This window comes from Callionymus lyra, chromosome 4 (genome assembly GCF_982586985.1).
Source record: "Callionymus lyra chromosome 4, fCalLyr1.hap1.1, whole genome shotgun sequence".
Lineage (NCBI taxonomy): Eukaryota > Metazoa > Chordata > Actinopteri > Syngnathiformes > Callionymidae > Callionymus > Callionymus lyra.
In genome coordinates this window covers 11,978,345-11,999,923 of record NC_141821.1, presented here as the reverse complement: position 1 = coordinate 11,999,923, position 21,579 = coordinate 11,978,345, and the positions used below count along the sequence as shown (strand labels likewise).

Sequence of the window (21,579 nt, the reverse complement as noted above, 5' to 3'; positions counted from 1 at the left end):
ATAGATAGATAGATAGATAGATAGATAGATAGATAGATAGACAGATAGATAGATAGATAGATAGATAGATAGATAGATAGATAGATAGATAGATAGATAGATAGATAGATAGATAGATAGATAGATAGATAGATAGATAGATAGATAGATAGATAGATAGATAGATAGATAGATAGATAGATAGATAGATAGATAGATAGATAGATAGATAGATAGATAGATAGATAGATAGATAGATAGATAGATAGATAGATAGATAGATAGATAGATAGATAGATAGATTCGGGAATTTCTTTCGAAATACCAATACAAAGCAACATTAGAAAATGCGTTTAAGCCTGTTTACCATGACTACACCCGCACTCTGCTGTGATTGGTCAAACATCAATGTTTGTCAACTTGCATCATCAATCCTGGAAGTCTCCACCTCCAAGAGACTTATTGTATAAACAAAGCACAACGTGATTACTGCTGGCTGGAGGAGTGAAGCCATTAATACGTCGTATTAACAGACTCTGCTCTTGTAACCTCTCGTTTACTAAGATTTCAGACAGGAACGAACTTTATAAAGTAAACTTCGAAGCACCGTCATGATGAGGGACTAACATTTGAAACATGTGAGTGAGTCAGGAATGATGGGTTTACACATTAGTATTATCATCAATAGAATAGATTGCAACCCAGTTACAAATGCCTGACAAACTACTACTACTGGTCCCAGAACCAGGGGTTTGGGACCAAATGACTATTGCAGACATGTTGGCATCATGTAATGGTAAAAATGCTATAATGGTGTTCAATGTATGTTAACTATGACATTAAAATACTTAAATTAAAACTTTTGATCCGTTTGAATACATTTTAATTGATCATTTTCAAGAGACCAGACAAGCTCTTCCAACCTTGTTGCTAGTGCAAAACTCCGACCACAGAATAAACTATTGTAAATAATAAGAAAATATAAATGCAAAATTTTAGATCAGAACTGTAAGAACTCACAACATAAGTTTCTACCTTTTTCTACCTTTAAGCCACACAGTAGTTGCAACCTTTGTTGTGTTGTAGGAGCGGATTGTACAGGGTTCTTCTTCTTCTTTTGTGAAGGTGGGCAACCAACGCAATATTACCGCCACCTAATGGTATGGAGTTTGGATCTGTATACAATTTTTTACTTCATTTTTACCAATACATTAACAAACATTGGTAAATTATATAAATAACAAACCAATACATAAATTATATTTTTCTAATTCACTAGTGCTTTACCAAATCATGTGTACAAATGTTGCCTTTATATGTTATTGGCTACTTGTGTCTAAAGCCTCCTGAATTGAAGACATTCAAACTTTATTCTGCAACAAAGACAACGTCACCTCATCAGCCCGTGGACAATATTAATGTACATATACAGTATATCATTACATAGATGTAGCTTTCGTCAGTTTATAAATAAACTGTATCTCAGTTATAATGGACACAAGCCATGGCTTGAACGGATTAATAAACATTGTTCCACTCATTTCTTCAAGTGAGTCCCTCCTAAGACCATTTTTACTTCACATATTTTATTTTTGATTTAAATAGATTTTGACAAGTGCCTGAGTCGTGATTGTGGAGGCCCGAAAACCGCATTGGCTGGAGACTAATGTAGCCCATGAGAGAAATAGAAAATGTAAGGGGGTGTCCCAAAATATGCAGCTGACTTATTCCTGTCTTAATGCACGCCCATTTTCCATCCCAGTTGTATCCCGGTTATAGACAAGTGGTTTCTAAAATCGAGACCTCTTTGACAACTGTAAATGGTGTCAGATCCGACCTAGTTGAGATAAGTCCATCACTGTACCAAGAAATGTATAGATTTGGGCGTTAAGAAGCAAAATCTGGTTAGTTAAGATTGTGAATTCCAGTTACAGCACCTAAATCAGAAACATGACTGAATAAATATTCCAATTTTAAAGAATCATTGCAAGCCCCAATGCACAAAAATAAACCAAATATAAAAATGTTGACTTACCACTAATACTTAATTGTGTTTATAAAACAGTTTGTGTATCAACATGGTTGTAAATGCACAAACAGAGAATAGAGACTCTCTAAATTTTGTTACATACATTTTTTTGGGAAAAATTAATAAATACAAGTTTAAGTTTGAGTGAAGAAAACTTGAAACATTGACTTTAGGAATGGAATCATTTTTTACTATTTTAGAAAAAAAAAGAAAAGGTAATGTCGGTTGTAATATTATTATTATTAAAGTAATTATTATTAATTTATTTAATAATAAAAAAATAGACTGTTTTCTTGACTGTATGGTTTTATAGTTTAGATTACTTATTAGTTAAAATGCACAATTAAAAAAAAATAAGACTTGACAACATAAGAACAAACCATCTACTAAAACTGTTCTGTCATTTGACCTTTGCGTTACCCTCAGCTTAAACTAGCATTCAAACACCGGACAATTGATAAAAAATTACTTGAACCTCTTTGAGATGTGAAATCTAAAGTCTGCTGTTTCTGACGCAAGGACAAGATTTAACATCTATGTCTAAAAATACGAAACATCAAATGGGTGGTTGTGCCCTGTAATAACCGCGTACCATCAGCTCGCAGTGTTCAGCAGACTTTGAAGTTCAATGAGAATTCGGAATGACGCATTTTCCACCCCTGCATGCATGACAATAGACGGGGTAATTTCTTACAGCTGGTCTATTTTCTGGTGTTGAATCCACTTTATTTGCATAATGGCATCAGTAGTTAATCAAATATTTTCGCTGTTCTTTTTTTTTGTTATTTTCACTCCCTTGGAAGTTTTGCCAAAACCCACTTACAGTCTACTGGTTCTGAGGCATGAGGTCGTTTCGTAACCCCCACTTTATGAGAAAGAAAGAAAAAACAGATGAACTCAGAACCTCCAAGATATTGACACATATGCTGTAATAACGGGTGTCTCTTGGAAATAAACAGAGCAATGTTTTAATTCGCAGGCTGTCCTGAGTTAAGCACTGCCACTTATTTATCCGCTGGGCTTTTGTCATCCCAGCAGGGAACCCGTTTCGTAGGCTGTTAACCGTTGCTGGAATCCTTGTCAAAACATGAATCACATTTATTTAAGGAAAAAAAAATCTTTGCCAGTGATTTAAAAAAATATATCACATCCATCAAATGTATGTGGGAAAGTCTGCAATTCATTTTTAACATTTGGTTTTTGATTATACACTATTTTAGTGTACAAATATTACTTATATGTGTATTTTACTTTGAGGTCTGTTTAGGTGGTTGAGAAACATTTATTAATATGACATAAAAGGGTATTATCAACAAAATTTGGTCCGATTACAATAAAACAATAAACATCTATTACAATGTTTTTCAACACTAAATTGAAAAGTCTAAGAAAAAGTTATAAGAAAAGTTCAACAACAAACAAACACATAATTATTGAAAATGATTGTCTATATGACTGTTGAGATATTTCAACCTAAAACTGCCTAAGACCTTAAGGGTTTGATCATTGAAGGCTGGATAAACACAGGCAAAGGGCTGTTTGTTGATTCCCCTCCAGGCTGTGCTTTGTTCAGGTCTGAACCAGACGATGGACAAGCTGTGATCGGACATGCAGACTGATTTTAAGGATGGACAGAGATTTTTCATTTGGATAAAAACAACCATCTGATCCTTTATTTCTTGATTACTTTCTATGTCATCTTTGCTGTGACTGAAAATCGATCCATCGATCCATCGATCAATCACCGGAGCAGCAGTCGAAGCAAACAAGGTCTATGAGCAACCGGGTTCTCCTTATGTGTGGAGAAGATTTTCTACTTTGAACCTCTCATGGATGACCAAACCTATAATACCACTTCTTGTCCAGTATATGTTTTATTTCTCTGTCTTCCCACATAAATGAATATATACATTAGATGATAGCATCAAGTAGGGGTGTGATGAAAAATGTAAACACTGATATGTATATATATATCGCTATTTTATTTTTTGTACCTTACTGTATTGATAATCAACAGTATTGTATACAGTTTAAACGTTTATTAATTATTTGTATGGTTTATAAAATAATGAATTCTTATTTACAATTAGTATTAGTTTTTGTTAATTTTTGTGTTAAAAATAACTTTCGAGCTGCTAGGTGGCAGCAGTCATTATGTCCTCTACAGCCAAAAGAACATTTCAATCCCACGAGATCCCGGCGATGACTGAGGATGAGAGGATACAGTCTACTCCAGCAGCTTCTTCTAAAGCTAGTTTTTGGACATATTTCAGTTCCATTTAATTAACTAGAGACAGAGTTGACAAAATGTCACTAAAAATTCAGTGTCCTACAGAATCTTTCCGAAAATTATACAAGTGTATTGAAAATATATTATTTAATCATATTGTTGGCTGATCAAAATGTATCGTGAGCAGAATATATCATATTTAATCGTATTTTGGGCTGATTCAATAACATCAAAACATCATAAGCTGAATATATAGTATCTAAACATCGTGAGCTGAATGTATCGTATTGAATCGTATCGTGAGCTGAATATATCGTATTGAATCGTATAGTGAGCTGAATATATCGTATTGAATCATATCGTGAGCTGAATATATCGTATTGAATCATATCATGAGCTGAATATATCATATTGAATCATATCGTGAGCTGAATATATCGTATTAAATCGTATCGTGAGCTGAATATATCGTATTGAATCATATCGTGAGCTGAATATATCGTATTGAATCGTATCGTGAGCTGAATATATCGTATTGAATCATATCATGAGCTAAATATATCATATTGAATCATATCGTGAGCTGAATATATCGTATTGAATCGTATCATGAGCTGAATATATCATATTGAATCATATCGTGAGCTGAATATATCGTATTGAATCGTATCATGAGCTGAATATATCGTATTGAATCGTATCGTGAGCTGAATATATCGTATTGAATCATATCGTGAGCTGAATATATCATATTGAATCATATCGTGAGCTGAATATATCGTATTGAATCGTACCGTGAGCTCGATTTATTGTATCAAAACATATCGTGAGATGAATATATTGCATAGAATATCTTGAGATGAGTGCATCGCTACAGCCCTAGTATCAAGTATGTTGTGTGCTCCCTTCAATATGTACTGCACTTTAGGAAAGTTGGATATCAGATAAATGTCAGTACGAGGTTCCAAATTCAGGACATAAAAGCAAACAGCAAAAAACACTCAGGAAGGTCCAAAGTAGGACATACAGAAAGTAGCATCGTCAAACTTTCATTTTGACTGTGACTCCCTGGCATCTGCTCGCCATCACTAAAGGTCAGTCCCGCTGCTTCCCCCCGTGCTCGTACCATGCCCGCCGCCTGCAGTGTTCATCATCCTAAAATGTATCCCCGTCTGTTTTCCATTGTGCTGTGCATTATATATGCAGCTCATATGCATCCCATCCCAGCGTACAGATGGTGATGTCACTCTTTCAAGTGTGGTTTGTGGTTCTGAAGCTTGGCAAGAATCAACTCTTGCTGCTGTATTTGCCCGACGCTCCCCTCAGAAATCAGGTCTGATTTTGTAAGTGGGGGAGGTTTTTTTTTCTCTTCAGATGAATCTAGCTCTCAGCGAAAACACCCAGCAACTAGAAGACTCAATCTGAATTCATGAATTTTAAGAGCAGCGTTAAATTTGGATGTAACATCGAATCAGGGAAGCTGAGTCGACTGGTAAATTCTTGCCTGAAGCAAAACTATCAAACTCTTGTACCTAACCAGAGATATTATAGCTTATGATGTTTTGGGGGAAAATCTGATTTATTTTACATGAAAACATATATTCAAACACGTCCATTTAAAAAAAAAAAATGTTTGCAAACTTGTAAAAACAAATCTATAACCTGGTTTTCTGTCTTTAATCTTTACAACGCGCCTCAGATTATTTCCAGACTTGGATAATGTTTTATTAGCATCTCTTTCCAATCCTAGCCACAATTATAAGGCAAAAGACTTTCCCAAGCCAGGGGGTTTCTGCCCTTTGGTATATGTGCCTGGAAAACATGCCACTTTTTCTTATGTCAAAAGGCATTTGACAACTTGTTTTTTAATCTAGCTGGGCATAAACTGCACACACTGAACTATATTAGAAATTATTGGGTGCCAGTGGCAGTTCAAAACAGGGTTAAGGAGGGGTCAGTTACCCTGCAAAATTATATGTTGCCCCCTTGAGCTAACTGAAAAATTTAAATTGATGATTATTGCTGTACTAAATTGAGCACATATTTCAAGCGTAGTACTACATGTTGTAGTATTTACTTGGCCCCATCTTTTCTAGAACCGCCAACCCTAACTGCTAAAATTTAAATATTATATATTTAAAGTAGACATGATTTCACCTCCAAATTTATGGTGGGAAAACAACCAGTTGTAGTTTAATTTGGAAAATGTAAAGATGACTCAGGGAATGCATGACATGGTTGAGTTTGATTTGAAGCGTTTGTTCCACAGGATGTACACACTGTATGTGAAGGGGGAGTAATAAATATAGTCAAATGTGTAATAGAAATGTGAATAGAATGTGCAATAGAAAGCAATACCCTACCTTCCATGCACATAGAAAAAAAAACATTCAGTGCTGTAGTCGACCATATCCACGAAAGACGAGTATTATTTAAGGCAGTTTATCTTATTTAGATTTCTCTCAGACCTCGCCAAAAAGATGTCCCCACAAGCCAGGCAGGAATCCTCAATGCCTTCTACCTCATCAGAGAAGGCCTGCATTTTTCAACAAATGTCATACATTTTTCTCACCTCCTTCAATAAGTGAAGCATACTGTCATTCATTCTGACAGATGATTCTGATTGGATAGGATCAGGGTGTTACCAGTCGGAAACATCTGTCTCTCTTGAGCCACTGTGAGGACTTTATGCATCTGTGTTATGGTCCAAGCTATCTATTTTGGTTTGGTTCTAATATGGCTGGTTACTAAACAGAGCCTGGAGTCTTCCTGAAATCTGACCAAGGTCATCTCTGCAGAGTGGTTAGAGGGGGAGATTTAAATGCCATTGACTTTGGGGTTTGCTTTTTCAAGGTGGCCTTTTCTGAATAATTACACATTATGAAAAACAAAAGGTGTCAACAGTGTTAAAGGCAGATGCTCACGGACGTTGTTTTGAATGACCTCATTTTGCATTTGTTTTGTATTGTTAGTTTTTGTTGGGCTTTAGAGATTTTACTAAATTATCTCCAGTTTTCCAAAGATATTGACTATTTTTGTTGTTGCAGAGTTGCATTGAGGGATGAGCTGAGGGCACAGATGTGGATCTAATGGTTTGAAACTTCTGTTGCCCAAATGAAAAAATTCAATCCATGAAAATAGCTAATTGATGATAAGCAGCTCAAGTTTCTGTCACCAATTATTATCACCATTCCTGTTGACAGAGAATTATGAAATAAATACTTGTTGATATTAACTTAATATTAAGTATCTCTTAATTAATTGTAATTTGATTTTAAAAAAAAGTGAAAGAAGTTTGAGCTGGACATGGAAGAAAAAAATCCCATTAGCTATACCAGTTATATTTCCCCTAGAGCACCAAAACACAGCATGCTTCTATCTAATCAGTGCATATGCTGTATTGTATATCACCTCTGCTGAGCTGGACAGCAGCTTGCTGCGGTAGCTTTAAATAGATCAGCGTGTAATGGGCTTTGGAAGGCTGTAATTGCGGCGATCATAATGTTGCGAGAGAGGCCACCTTTTAACGCTTGGCAAGGGCCACTTTGATTACTATCGGGGGTCTGCGGGTGCCACCTGGCAAACATAATTCAGTGTGTGATCGGACTGATTTACTGCCACCGGTCTTCCCAGAGCTGACACGCTCTTTGGTTTGAGTTGTGCACGAGCAAATCCCTCACCAGAATTTAACCTTTCATCTTCTCCACACAATAAAACTCCACTTGCCGGGAACTTTGAAAACCAGATTCTCAAAGGTTTCATTTGACCTTGCCTTGATCGCTCCCACTCCTCAGAGCAAACAAAGTATTTGCTAAACTGGTTTGAGGGTAACATACGAGCACAGTCTACGATTGTCCATTTCCCATGAGATTATCTTCGGCGAAACCGATAATTAGAATTATTCTGGGAGAGCTGGTCACCAGAACCCCCTGAATCACCCGGAAAGAACCACATTTACTGCAAAACTCACATTGGAACGACACATTTATTGTTTTTACCACTAAAAAGATCATTCACAAAGAGGTTAGTCATCGACATAACACATTTAAACATGGATATGGTTGTTTTTGATATTTCAAGAGCAGATACTTCAAGTTCAATCTGAACCGCCCCAGATTTCATCAAACCTGCTTCATAAAAAGTGAGCTAACACACCGACAGCTGGGCTGTGACAGAGGTAAGCGCTTATCCTAACTCAGGACAGATGTCGAAAGAGCCCGTCTGTATGAGTTCTTAGCCTTCCTGGCGGTATCGCACCACCCAGAGGCATCTGCTTAGGAGATCTGAGAGCACACAAATGTGCGGTTGTGTTGTCGTGGTTATTGTTGTAGAAGAAGAGATCTTTGAGGTGGACTGCACGGAGGCCCCCTCTAAACACACCTAGATCATGTAAAACCCTCTCACCTCTGAACCAGGGTGTGAAACGCTGCTTTAATGTTGATATAGAGATTCACTTTGATCCACCTTGATCCAGATTCTGGGAACAGTTTATACCATGAGAGGGAGCTGCTTTTGGAAACTGAAGCTACCTTATAGAAAATATTATTCCACCAGGGTGGGATGAATAAATCTGCCCACAGCCTGGAGGGTTTAGATTGAGATTTTTTCGCCTTTGTCTTCATCAAGTCAGTAATCGGATGCAGCTTTCTTGTTCAAAAGGAATTTTGTCAGCAAAATTGAAAATCCTGCAGCAACATTTTCAACAGTTACAGAAAAGACACAAAAACAACAAAGGTGTATGATAGAAGACTAGTAGTTCATAGATAACACAAGCTTACATTATTTTATTTTATTTTTTTAACTTCCAAATTGATTGATTAAATTAGGTCGTAGCTCAAAACTTCATTTTCAAAAGTGTTTCTTGAAAGTTTTGAAAGTTTTGATGCAGAGGATTTAACAAAATGTATTTGATTCCTCAAATATATTTGATTTCTCAATGGTGATCTTCACATTTTCTGATCACCTTTACTCAGCAAATGTAAAGGTCACACTTTAAATATTCTTTTAAACCAGTCAATCAAAATTGGTACATTCTTTTTGTGTGGAGTATCAGGTTGATTCAGGTATCCAAGTCTTTAAGTGTGAGTTTGTGCGGTGATGATTGTATCCATATGTCCTGTGACCAGCTGGTCACTCGTTCAGGTTTTTTTTTATTTTATTTATCTGAATTTTATTCTCAAATATGAATCTAATTCCTCACACTTTCCTAATGTGAATGTATATTGGAAAACCGTTGTATTTTCTCAAAAGCAAATGTGTTTGTGGTATCCCTTGTGTTGTAAACAACCTCCCTGGCATCCAGAAATACATGTACAGTGGTGGAGGTCATTGACCTTGACCCAGACACAACACAAGGAATACCACAATTTGTTTTTGGGGCCTTCGGGTCACCTTGACCCAGAGATAACATAAGGGCTAAGATTTACTATTATTACTAGGAACTTTTAGTGCTTGTAACCTTATTTTTGTGTTGGTTGGTACGTTCTTATGTCTCAGGATCTTTTAGAAAATAAACAATTATAAAGGAGTCTTCACTTGTTGTTCAGTTAAGGTTCAACTATACAGAAAAACCTTCCCTAGACTCATCATCATTTTTTCCTAAGCCCAAAACTGGGATGAACTCCTCGGTGATGAATTATAACAGCGCTTAAAAGAAAGAGGAAGAGCCCGCCCACTTTCTCTGTAACACCTTAATAAAAACAATTTGCATTACCAGTGTGAGAGCAGCTCGTAAACTTGGACTAGAGAGGATAATGATCCTACGAGACCCGCCGGGTTTGTCATAAAAAGCAGGTCTGGCATTTAAGACAATCAAAGCATCACCTTTTCCTCAGTCTAGGAAGTCAAAACTGTGATTAAATAAATGACGGTGAAATGTGCTTTATTTTACGATGTTAGCTTATTTATATTCCAAAGGGGGCGAATCTAAAAGGCCCACTTATATTAAATAAGATACAAGACAAATCTATACAATATGAAGAGCTTCTCAGGAAAAACAAACATCCATCCTAAAGTGGGCATTCATTTTATCTGCCCATTGAATTTGACACTTGGCGTTGCAGGATGTGTTTTAAATGAAAGTCTGCCGAGCGCTAAGAAAGCCTGTGAAATCAATACAACCCTTACGGTTAATTGCATGTGTCAATGAATCCTGGATACCCAGACAAGGACAGCATAAGAGGGAGCCTTCAGCTTGAGGACCGCTCCAGTTTCCCTGTGTTGTTGTCTTTCAAAGATTTTATTTAATCTGGTTTAAGCTGCTTGTTTGAAAGTGGCGAAATAATTGGTAGGATGGGGAGCCAATAACACAATGATATAGCCATTCTGTCCTCACACTAATTGGTAAATTAAATTAATCCGCTCATTTTTCTTTTTCCAGCCTAAAATGCAAGGTCATGAAATCCCATTTGGAAAGAAGAGCTTAATTTCTCTCTGTGAACAATATTCTTGAGCGTTTATGGTCTAATTTTACTCATTCAGAAGAGAATGAGAAGGGAATAAGTAAAACTCGGTGCATTTGAAAGTGGATTAATAATGACTGGCTGGTTTTGAGTATTTCTCAAAGCTCTTCAGTTGGCTTAAGCTTTCTGGGTGAAGCGTGAATCAAAATGTATTATGGTAGTGTCTTGTATATGACCGTGAACCAGAGGTCAAGCTGGAAAGAACAAAGCAGGGTCGAGCAAAAAGGTCAAGAACACATCAATCACAGATAAAGTAAAGTCAACGCATCTTCAAAAAGGAAGGATACAGTTCCACCAGGCATCCTGCTAGGATGTGATCTAATAGCCTTCTTTTGGACTGAAGAACAGATTTTGGATAAACATGGTAAAGCTTCTTCACGTCAAAACTGAATAGGACTTTTAATTTACCCAAATATATTTCTAAATATGAGCCCAACATATAAAATAAAACTGAAAATGCATGGTTAATGCGCTGACTTTGTGTGGTCCAGTGATCAGCTACCACTTCACAGCTCACACAAAACAAATACAATCTACATGATGTGACCATCAGACCTAGAATAACATGTTTCTGTAGCATATGCCAAGAAGCGCATGTGTTCAAAGCAACCGATGTGAAGTCAATGTAGAGACGCTATTTAACCTTGCGCTACATCATGTGAGCTGGAGATGTGTCCATAGAGTGTATCAAATATGGAAGAAGTATCTGCGACGTTTTTTTAACAGCAAATTCCAGTTTAGGAGTTCACGAGTTTGGTCAATTGCTAATCCTGCTGACCTGTCAATACATCTAACTGTGCCTCTTACAGGGAAACTGAAATATGTGAACATAAACAAAATGGATCACATACAGTGTTTGCTAATGTTGACGTTCGTGTTTAGGACCCAAGCCACCCAGTGCTTAACCAGGCTGTAACTAAATTAATGAGTTTTTCCAGCGGGCGTGTTCAGCCTGCCTTAAGCAGCTGCGACTTTTGGCACTTTTTCCACATTGGCTTCAATATTTTTTTTAAATAAGTCATTTTGATGCAAAACACACACATTTACATTTTCTAAAAAACCTCAGGAAGTACCTGATGGATCGGAGATGGGGGCATGACTCTAAACTTTTTTTTACTGCATTAGATGAAGATATGATCCACCGCTTTGATTCTCCACTAACTTTAGACCTGCACCCTGCAGATTGACCTACTTCTAATGATGGAAGTAGTGTTGATGCTGTAAGCCAATCCGGTGTGATGAGTCAAAGTAGTAAGGTGTGTGACGTACCTTAGCACTGAAAAGTTGATGCTAGTTTAAGATCTCACTGTAACCAACTAGATGTTAATGTCAACGCTAATGGCTACATTCAAGAAAGTGTGGTAGTGGTGTGAGATTTTAAGTAGTAAATTAAAATTAAAACCATCTCACCTATGGTTAGGGTGGAAGTAAGCTGTATTTTTTAGTGACCAAAAATGGAAAAAAAAACAGCAATGCTAAAAAGTCTACATCTACAGCTCACCAGGGGTCAGCTCAGTTATTTTATCCACATTTACAAAACAGATCACTAAGGATTATTCCATACGGTACATTGTGCAGTTTAAAGGTCACCAAATAAGTTCATGTATCATCAAATCAGACTTGCACCACTGTTATATAACCAGTGCTGTGGAGCGACTTTGTGTATTGTATCATGATTCACCTTGTAAGTCAGAAGTGAGCATCTATGAAACATGCTTATCTAATACTCGGCCTTCTACAATCTGCACAAAAACCGATGCTGCCAGATGACACGAGGGAGCCACAGGCTGAATTGTTTTGTTTCTGCGAGATTCATGCGTCACGGATATCAGTGCTTTCATGCAGATGTCATCACCCATTTGATATGTCCACAGAAGACCTAGTCATGCCAGGGGTGACATGTTGAAAATCCAGACAGCTCATGAGAAAGTCTGCGTGACTGATGGCTGTCATTTTGTGTGCTTTTAGCATCAGCGGCTAGGATCACGGAGTTCCTCTCAATTCATTTGAATCATTTCACCACGCGTGGCTCTCAGATGACAGATCGACTCCGACCATGCGCACTCAGATGGATCACACTTTTAAGGGCGCGGTTGCCAGACTCAGAGGACCACTCAGTGCATCAGTCGGGTTTGTACGCGTTTGTTTTGTCATCCCGGTGTCAGGATCGCTTCTCCCCTCTGAGTTTCACCCAGCTGTTATGAGGAACATACAATTCCAGTCACATACAAACCAACACCACTCTCTCCCTCCTTTTCGCTTGCAACAATATAGTGCGTCTCACATTACTCATGGGAGCTGACTGGAGTGGATAAGCCCAGACAAGACCAGAAAAAGCAGGCAGAGGGAAGTAGGATGGAAGACTGCCAGGAGGGAAAATACAACCTCCAGACAGCCTCATGTTTCCAAACTCCCTAAAAAAGTTTTTACAAGTATGCAATAATGTGTAATTACACCAGAGCTAAACTAATTGCCAGTCGGGCAATTCAGATAGATGATATTGTCCAAGATACAATTCAACCCAGATATTTAAAGATGCATTTCTAGTAACTGATGAGGGAACTTTATCTAGATTGTCAGCAGAATCCATCCTAGAAGTGCTTCTGGGAACTTTTTTTTTTGTTTTAGATTTAATGCCGTAATCAGCACAAACAACTCCTTTATTGTTCGCTTCTTAAATCCCAAAGTCCCTTCGGGAGTAGCTGCTCTTCCACCGGCAAACAATTTCCTAGACGGAGCTGTCTTTCATCTTCAAAACCGGAAAACAACACGATTGTATGCTTTATTATTTACTGCAGAGAAAACGGAGGATTTATGGGTCACTGTTTTGGAACTCAAAACCTACTATGGAGAAGGTTTTTCTGAATTTAAATGAACAGAAATGTACATACAGCTTTTCCATATGGGCCTTATCTTTGGAACAATAGCTGAAGATAATAATAATAATACACTTTTATTATTAAAGTTTATCATTTTATAACTAACAGAGTCAAGTGGACTTGTCCCTCTTCAGTGAAAGGTCCTTCAGCTCCCCTGCGGAATACTGAGGAATACTGAAGCCAAAACACATTACTTGGGTGACTTGGGTCACCTTGTGAGTCTGTCAAACTGAGCCTGAGAAACCTGGGTGTTGTATTTTACAAAGACATATCTCTAGTTCAACACTGCAGAAAACTGACCAGAAACGATTTCCTTCAACTAAGAAAAATCTCGAAACTGTAATCCATGCGTTCGTGTCGTCTCATTTAGGCTATTGTAACTTATTATTTTGGTGTCTAAACAAGAAGGAGCTGTCTCGCCTGCAGTTATTAGAAAACTCTGCAGCGAGAATTCTGACCTGCTCTAATAGAAGAACTCACATTTCTCCGATCCTTAAAACTCCTCACTGGCTGCCAGTTTCTTTCAGGATCAAATAAAATTCTGGTTCTTACTTTCAGATCTATTCATGGTCAGACTCCTCCTTACAGCACTGATCTGATCCAGACTTACACCCCAGCTCTCAAGGGAAAGATTAAGTTTGATTGACAGATTGTTGCAGTCATAAAGACTGTATCGATCACTCATTATAATGAAAGAGGTGATCCAAAAGGTGACATTTTCATTTCAATGTTTGGTACTTTTTTAAGCACTTGGCAACTTCTATGACATTTTCCAGTTTTTCAGCGGACGGAAAATATATTTAAGTAAAAATCTTTCGGCCAAAAACCAAAACTAAAATCAGCCTGATGCCAGAAACAGAGTGGTTTATGGTGGTAATTCTTGGCCCAAGAATAACTCTGTTGGACCCATGTATGTATCATCGGTATATATGTATATATTTATTTGTTCTACTCAAGCGTCAATGTAAAACTTCTGTAGACTGGCTGAGTTGTAGCCTTAAAGAGGTAAATTGTCAAATTGGTGTGACATATTACGTCGACCTGCGATACAAAATGTCACACATGGTTTATTTGTGTGGCAGGGCTGTGTCTACTTCCCACCTTTATATCTAACTGTAAGTGAAGCGATCTGGAATTCCCATCTGGCTTTCTGTTCTGCCTTCATGGTGACTGATAAAAGTCCTGCCCTGGACAGTACGAGGGCTAATTACAACCCAGTTAAACGGCCATTAAAACCCCATTCTACAGTAGGTTGATGGTGGGCACGCTGGTGCTCTGACAGGAGATGAGATAACTCACATCTGGAGACACGCTCGGCTCTAACTGGAATCTCTAAGGCATCGGGAGGACAATCCACTTGTATAACCGCTCTTGGACAACCCTCCCACACTGGAACGTTCCTTGTTGTTGAACAGTCAAACTGACCAAAACCACAGGATTGCACAATGTCTGCGCGAGTCCACTGAAAATAAGCAGAATTCCAAAATAGCTCAAGGTGACGATAACACGTCTGCTGAACTGAAACCTTAAACTGTGATGTTCTTTTTTTACAGCTGCCGCTGGATGCAAAAGTAATGGTATGCTCTCACGTGAGTGTCGAGCCACGCCACACTTTCACGCAACGTCTTGGAAGAGAGCGGGGGCGCAGCACTCAGTGGGGGCCAACAGGCGCGAGAGATGGATGAGTGACAGTGGGGGGGAGATAAACCTCACACACTTCGACAAAACACACACACACACACTGACATCGTTGAGATTCCACTGCAGGTTCCCTCCCTCTCACCACATGCTGCCCATAGATGAGAAACACTTCTCCACCCTGAAGACTCACTTAAAATGTCAACATCAAACTCGTACGCATGTCCTCACTCGACTTTTTCACTCGAGGTTTTCGGGCATGTCACTTTATTATCACAAACTCTTTCTTTTATTCCTTTTTTTTAAGGGCAGTGACTTTGCTGACATTTTAAAAATGTAGCCATGTGACATTTTAAAGTGACCCATCTTTACACTACACACATGGAAATGTACTTTCTGACGTCATTCTTTCTGATTCTCAAGGATTTGTACATTTTTAATAGATTTTCTGATGACCAAACCAACCAAACAACTGAAAAATCAGAAAATAAACACAGTTTTATTTACAAATGAATTTAAGTTTAACAAAGAAGTGTCCAATCACTTGAGTGTCCGTACGATAAGGTAAGCTCACATTGGATAGTGCAATTAATTCAGGCGTGACATTCGGCAAAATAAAGGTTACAATCTGGCGCCTGATGCTGCCAAAAAGGGGGCTTTCATTTTCGCAGCTGCTGAGTTAACGGGGAAGGAGACACAGCTGCCGAGGCACAGCAACAGGCGCCGTGATCCTGAATGTTCTTCAAAACCCAGATGGGATGAATAAGAAATGCCAAAGTAAAACCTTGAGACAAGACAGGGCAATTTCGACAGTATTAAGTTGACTTAAACAGTTCACTGATTACTGAGAGTGTGTAATGGCAAAGAAAAAACAGGGGCAACAATACGAAATATGTTGCCATATTTAGGAGTACACCCTCTGAGTACTTGACTTTGGCGGTGCATGTTTTACAGACTGAACTCTGGACAAAGTCGCAAATGCTTTCAATTGTTTTGAAAATACGCTCAAACATCAGCTTTAAAAGCTGCTGGAGTCGACTGTATCCTCTCGTCCTCAGTCATCGCCGGCCACTCGCGTTATTTTCATTTAGCTGCGGAGGAATTAGTAATCGAAACAGTGCTGTTTATTTTCAATACAGTATCATGGAAAAAGATGACATATCACCATATTGATATATGTATTTTTCTTATTTCATTTTTATGAAAAAAGATGTTGTTGTCATCATTACAATGTACAACACTATTTTTTTTATCAAGCAAGTTTGAATGTTTGAAAACTGATGGTGATTTATTGATATATATATACCAACATTTTTTATATATATGTGTGTGTGTGTGTACATGTACATTTTCTCTTGAGATATATCCTAAAATGTTTTGACCAAAATAATATTCTTGAGTAATAAATAATGAAATATTTCAATTCTTAATCTGGTGGCAGCTCAATGTAGTGTCAGTTTTGCTCACAACATTTGGCCGGCTTCTTGTGACTGCATGTGGGGAGTTCTATTAGCTTATGTAGAAACGTGACACAAATTGATGGAGGACCAGCATACAATAGAAGTAACCGGGAAATAATCCAAAAAATATATACTATAAAACAGTGTGATATAATTCTCTGCAATGATTATTATTTAGACAGCTGGGTCTCAAACTTGTGGTGAGACCCAAAGTGAGATGACGTTCTGAGTTCTATTTTTCTATAAGTGCGGGCCGAGCGAGGGGCTCCATCTTTTTTTACAATGTCGGTTACATAAGGAATAAAGATCTTCACCTCAAATGTTATCATCTATTATAGCTTTGATTGTATAGTAACGATGGAAAAAGACAGCTGAAGATAACCTGTGGTCCAGTCTCAACAAGAATTTACCTCTGGTTGACCCAGTTGAGTATGAGACCCCCTGGTGTAGAAAACTAGCTTCACATAACAAACACTAGTCAAATGCACGATTAACTATGATTACCTAAATATGAAATGGGAATGAAAGTGCTCTCAGTAATTCACATTACTGTATGATTGTTCTGAACAAGATGTTTTGAGATTGAACCTGACTCAGGAAATTAAGTGCTTAGCATTTCATAGGAAAACCAAGTGTTTTTACTTGTGAATTCCTTGAAGGTCCGGCGGAGTTTAGTATAAGTCAGATGTGAGTTAATCAAAACAAAACCACCCTGATTTGTCAGGCTTGATTGAGCATTAAAGCACTTTGGTCTGAGAAAATATAACTATGTGGTCTCTTTTTTTTCTCACGCTCCCATTTGAGTGAAAATAAAAGACTGTTGGTGGAAAAAAAATAAGAAGATTAAAAGTGTTTATGTTTTTTTAGCTTGTTGATCCAGAGAGGAATGTTACCGCCTTTGGAGGTAGAGTTCCTGGCTGGGAATTTATTTGTGAATCTCTTTGTTTCCATTTCATCAGTTTCAGTAAAATATGTGTTTTTAAACACTCTGACACTTAGTCCTACAACCTTTTAATCGATCATTATAAACGTCATAAGTTCATTTGTTATTGCCACGTGAGCATTTCATGTGCAAATGATGTGTATCGTGTGATCCTTTATGAATGTCATGCCAGCATTATATTTCCAAACCCATGACCTTTAAAGTCATTTATACTTCTCTGGAGTATCTCAGGGATGAAGTTATAGGCTCCGTTGGCTGCTCTCAGGGTTCGGGCCTTGCTCATTATTTCTGCATCTGCGCTGCTCTCTCTGAGCAGTGTCATCTGCGCACCATCTATTATTCATGTGTCTGACCGACTACCTCTCTCCTTGGATTCGTGGTGTCAGAAAACGAGTCAAAATATTTCATAAGGATGATTATTTAATATCACATAAATGATTGATCAGTCGCTGGAGTCTTATTTATTAGCATAGCGCTATTGTGATTAAATATATGTTCTAGTTCAGCCCACATATGACACGGGACTAGTTTTTCTCAAACCAACCTTTAACAAGTCGGTGTTCAACTGTTTTAAAAAGACTGCAGGGGTCTGTGCTTCAGGTACTTCTTCCCACTGCCATGTACGATCAACCTTTATGTCCTTGACAAGCCTCAGATTGTGATCGCATTGAAAAATGCATACAGTAGATGCTATTATGCTTTAAAAAATAGATAAGACTAAAAAAAAAAAAGAAACATTTTCCTGCACGACTTCTAAACCTACTGACAGCATCTGATTGCCAGGTTGGAAGCGCCGCTGTCAGTTCCGTCCGCCTCCAATCAACAACTCGTGGACCTCCCGTGAAGGCGGCAGCAGCTTTTTGACACACTTCACCGATCTCCAACTTATTTATTAACATTATCAGCAATCGCTCGCTCAGCGAGTCCATCAAGCCTGAATGGGAGGCAGCAGACAGGGGGTCAAACTCAGTGCACCACCACTGAATCATTCTTCCACGGGCGTTAACCATCAACACCACTGAATACAGATTCGATGAACCTTCAGGTGAACCTCACTTTTAAGACATACGCAGGATAATCCATGCAAAAGTTAATTGGGAGACACCAAAGTTGGGTTTAAAATATGCTTATTCAGCTCGGCGATATAATTCCGGGTGCTCGAGCTAATTCGCCGTGAAATTCAACAAAACCTGTTAAGCCAGAGGTCATTAATTCTGCATATGAATGCAATAATTAGCATCCAGCTCGCTTGCCTTCACATGACTGCTGTTAATCTCAATGGCTCTTACCGGATTAAAGGGGATATAGAGGTTTCACCGCTATTCTGATAAATGCAGCGAGGTGCTCGTTAGTTCGGCGGCGGCGGACGAGGACGGCGAATAATTAGACATTTGTCATGTGTGAGAACAGAGCCGCTGACCTGATCAGTGAACCGCCGCATGCCGGGATATGAAAATGATCATCTCGTTTTTAATTGTTTTCCAAGATAAGGAACATTTAATATGATGATATTATTTTCTAATAAGAACACTGATACAGTCATTATGGTGACCTACATGGTTGTGTTGTGTCACAGTAACACTCACTTTCTACTCACCCTCGAGAGTAAGAGTTGGGATTATTTTAAGAGTAATCCGTTCCTTTTTTGGAGTTTTAGGCAAATATGTATGACCATGCTAATGTAGCAAATGATGCTCAGTTGTCTTTTCGTCTTCCTCCAAAATGACACGCTTAAAAACATCCAAATACCTTCGTGGTGATCGTCAGTAACGTCTCTTTTGTACTAAAGCCTTGACATGAGAATTTGTTGCAGAAAATGTAAATTTGTCTTAAATAAGTCTGTTTTAGCCGACCTTGCTAAACCATCATCCTAAACCTTGCGCACTGACACTTTCAATGTGTTTGAATGAGGAAAGACTTTCAAGCAGCAACTGGGAGAAGAATTCCTTATGTTGAGATTTCAATACAAGATGGTCGTTACAGATGAGCAGCATGTAGGTATTTGTTTGTTTTTAAGTGTGTTTTTTTGTACAAAGGTGAAGACTAAGGCTTTGTAAAACTGATGCTTCACCATCTTAAGCCTTCATACTTGGTTTCAATTTGCATTTGCGTTACATCTAGTTGTTTTTCAGATGGTGAACAACAAGGGATAACAACAGCTCCAGAACTCACATTTCCCCGATCCTTAAAACTCTTCACTGGCTTCCAGTTTCTTTCAGGATCAACTTTAAAATTCTGGTTCTTACTTTCAGATCTATTCATGGTCAGGCTCCTCCTTACATCAGTGATCTGATCCAGCCTTACACCCCAGCTCGGGCTCTGAGGTCTGTGGATCAGAATCTACTGATGGTTCCTCGCACACGGTTTAGGACCAGAGGAGAGAAATCCTTCCAGACTGTTGCTCCTAAGCTTTGGAACGATCTTCCTCTCTCTTTGCACTTGATGGATCTACTGACTCCTTTAAGAAACATCTTAAGACGTTTTTATTTGTTCAGGCTTTTCCTTGATTTTCTGGAACTCCTGTTGTGTTATCAGTTTTATCTTGCCTTTTAAAGTATATACTTTATTGAGTATTGTTTTGATTGTTTAAGCGCTTTGTGACCCTGGTCTGGAAAAGCGCTATACAAATAAAAATTACTTACTTACTTACTTACTGATTGAGAGTTTTAAAAAACAGGGTGCCGGATAGAAACCTTTAGAAACAAAGCTGTCGAGGTGTACCTGCTATAATGAAATTACCTATATCTTTGCAAGGAAATGAACGGTGCCAGCGGCATGTAAGATTTTTCTAGCGTACAGTCATTTTCACCAAAGCCATCATCTTGTTGACAGAACCCTTAGTTCCTGACTTCTCTGGCAACGAGTGAATCTAAGCATGGGTGTGATATTTTGCCAAAGGCGAGAAGCACAAAGTTACCTGCATGATTTGTAAAATAGTACGCATTGAAAGATTTTGCCTACGACACACAGAGATCAACAAACAAGAGTGACCAAGAGAAGAAGCCTTTGCTTTCAATTTGTAACATATACCAACAAAAAGTATCTCACTCCCTCACAAATTACTGAGAGAAACATATATTTCGAGGGAGTATTTGTGGATAAACCATAAACTTGATTTTCTCTCATATAACAGGAAACAAACACAGGAACATTCTCATAAAGACTGACAATAACATTAAATTGCTGAATGCCACGCAAGTTATCAGGCGCGGCAGTAATAACCAGCACAGAGGAAATGTGAACTGGAGACACAGCCATCAATGAAATAGAGAATTGTGGTTTCTTTGTGTCTCCCTCTCCTCAGCCAAACCCAGCAATTACCTAAAATTGTACAAAAGGCATTTATCATCCTGAAAACTTCTGATGGTCTCACCCTGAATCTGCAGTGCGGTTGCCATTTCAGACAAATGTGTCAGATGTTATTTAAATCATTATCAAGACAAATACTCACAAATATGCAGACATTGAGGTCCTCTTGGCTGCCACACAAAAGCTGAAAATAAGTGTTTAAAAAGAAAAACAAACCACAACCTCTACAGGAGGAATCAACCACAAGACTGGTCAATTTTTTTACTGAAAGAAATACTTAATGAGTATTGCAGTTCTAGATGAAGTCATAGTTGAAGAGCGCATTAGCAGCAATGAAGTTCTGGGTTATGCACAGTAGTCCTCAACAGATGAATATTTTTGGATGGAAAGCGACTTATCCTTCAAGAAACTAAAGTGTATCACAACACAATATGTAATTGTTGCTAAACATACAATGTATAAATAACCTACTTACAGACTTCTTGTCATTGAACAATCAAACATAATTATGAGAGAATCTCGGGGGTAGTTCAGTGTGTTTGGGTGGAAGAAAAATGTCCAAACTGAGATACCAGGATACCATGTATGTGTTAAATTATGATATATTTTGTTGTACTACCATTGATGGTAAAGACCAAGACGATGAAGATG

General features: G+C 38.1%; 1 protein-coding gene across 1 annotated transcript in view; it reads right to left on the bottom strand.

The window, feature by feature from the left end:
* Positions 1 to 1,073, bottom strand: part of jcada (junctional cadherin 5 associated a) — a 36,005-nt gene extending 34,932 nt beyond the window's left edge. Inside the window, exon 1 of the mRNA XM_087788763.1 lies at positions 1,015 to 1,073. The gene's annotated coding sequence lies outside the window, so the exon portion shown is untranslated. The remainder of the gene's footprint in view (positions 1 to 1,014) is intronic.
* Positions 1,074 to 21,579: the final 20,506 nt, after the last annotated feature.